The following is a 2,398-nucleotide window of genomic DNA, read 5'->3' as shown; positions in this document are numbered from 1 at the left end:
TATCGACTAGTATATGTGTGGGGAAGGAGAGAGACCTAGCTATGTATTAAGGGAGATCGATCGACATCCATGGATATGTGTAGCAGAGGAATAAGGTTGGGAAAATGACAAAGGTAGAGCGTCGTAGTGTTGGTGGTGGAGTGGCGTCTCACAAATGGTGGGAGAGGCCTGCTAGACAAACCGAGGGTATGAGTGCAATATCAATAAGAGAGGGCGGGGGATGTCTGTCTATCTATGCACGTGCGTGTGAGAGACGGGTCGGGAGGTATTCAAGGATGATGAGGGGAGAAGATATGGTTGTGGTAAGCATGCATAACTACATAGGAAGATAAACCATCGTGTGTCCGAGAAAAGGAGAGACATAACTAGCGAGGTAAGTGTATCGGTGCTTGGTGAAAACGAATTATAGTCGACCTGGCTATATGTAGGGAGATCAATTCATATACACGGCTGCATGTGTTAGAAGCAAATAAGGTCCGGAGAGACAGACAGGGGGAGAGGGTGTGGCTAGGAGGTGGTGTGAGAGGCCTACCATGTCGAGGGGGGAGGAGTGTGCAAGCATGTGATTAATGAAAAGAGGGGCGGGAGTGTGCACCTGCGTGGAATCGTATTGGACATATGGGGGCATGGACGGTGAGAAGAGAAGAGGGGAAATATATATGTGTTTGTTGTAGGCACACTTGTCTAGAGAGGTATATCAACCGGTGTGTGCCAGAAAGAAGGAGCCAGGGGCCTACACACACCGCTGGTGGACGACCTAAAGAGAAATAATGAATGTGCATGATGGAGGGGACGCTAAGGGTGTGTGAGGGGGGAGGGTGTGTGCATGCACGATAGAAAGTTAGCGCTAGCTAGCTACAAATAGAAGAGGATCGTGAAGGTGTAAAAGACGAACAAACATCACAATTCATTATAAAAAGGTGGATATGGATACTTGAAGAAGATATCATACTGTAGAACATTGATTATTGGGCTAATGTGTGGCTTTTGCAACTCAGGTCTAAATACTTGTCATAATGTAGGGGGCGGGGCACTATACTTTGTGTGATAAACACGGTGTACGTATGGAACATGGTTTAGATTATGAATATATAGTTAGTACATCAAATGTACTATTATTTGGAATCAACATCAAGTGTATTCGAAAAATAGAATTCGAGTTCATGTAGTACACATAGTTCATATCTATCTCTATAGTAATCATGTGGTGTGTTATTAAGGTAATACACGAAGGATGGTTGAAGTTGGCAACAATCATGATTGTAGATTCTTATTGAAATAGAGAACCCAATTCAAATTTAGTTCAAATTGCAGCGGTAGTATAGACATTTGGAATGCACTAAAATGTTGGTATGAGTAGGTTACATGCATTATACAGCAAGCAAAAAAATTTAATCGAACATAACATGGATTCATACTCCCTCCTTCCATCTATATAGGGCGTAATGAGATTTTTAAGACCGCCTTTGACTATTGACAAGATTAATAGTACATGACATGCACAATGTGAAAATTATATCATTGAAAGAACCTTTCACAGACGAAGTTAACGGTGTGCTTTGTGTAAGTTGCATGTCATATATCATTGCTCTAATATTTGGTCAAAGTTAGCATCGAAAAACGCATTAGGCCCTATATAGATGGAAGGAGGGAGTAGCTTTGAATAGCATTTGTATAGTAAAACGGGGCAAGACTCTCTCTTTGTGTGGTGTGAATAGTTTTATTTTTTTTGTTTTCTTTTTGGTTGAGGGAAGTGCGAAATGATTTGGTACGTACAACTACAATATTACTATATGTCAGGCTTGTCCCTAAAATTCAACCCGCGTCTTGATATATCCCAAAAATTCAGATATCGTGCTCCCAAAACTGGCGCCTTCACAACCCGCGCCTTGCTATCCCGAAATTACAACGCGCGCAAAAACTCCCTCCAGCTGCCAAATCCCGACAAGCGAAATCCCCCTTTGTCACGCCCAATATGCGACCCTATCCAAAAGGAACTCGAAGGTCCCACCAAGGATAGACCCGCATATTGAAACGCTTTTGCAAGGTGGATATCATTACATCAACATTACATAATAGGTAGGGATACATACATAAGGCATACAATGCCACATGAGTACAACATCATCATACATTAGATCAACATCCGACTACGGATGAAACACAAAAAGGATCTCAAACGACATCCACCCTGCTTGCCCAGGCTGCCGACCTGGAACCTATCCCCTGATCGAAGAAGAAGCAGAAGAAGAACTCCAAAACAAGTAAACATCGCTCTCGCGTCATGATCATCGCATAACCTGTACCTGCAACTGTTGTTGTAGTTATCCGTGAGCCACGAGGACTCAGCAATACCATTACCATGGGTATCTAGACTAGCAAAGCTTAAAGGGAATGG

The sequence above is a fragment of the Triticum dicoccoides genome, chromosome 2B (genome assembly GCF_002162155.2).
Source record: "Triticum dicoccoides isolate Atlit2015 ecotype Zavitan chromosome 2B, WEW_v2.0, whole genome shotgun sequence".
Taxonomy (NCBI): domain Eukaryota; kingdom Viridiplantae; phylum Streptophyta; class Magnoliopsida; order Poales; family Poaceae; genus Triticum; species Triticum dicoccoides.
The sequence above is the reverse complement of the archived record's forward strand: the minus strand, read 5'-3'. Positions refer to the sequence as shown.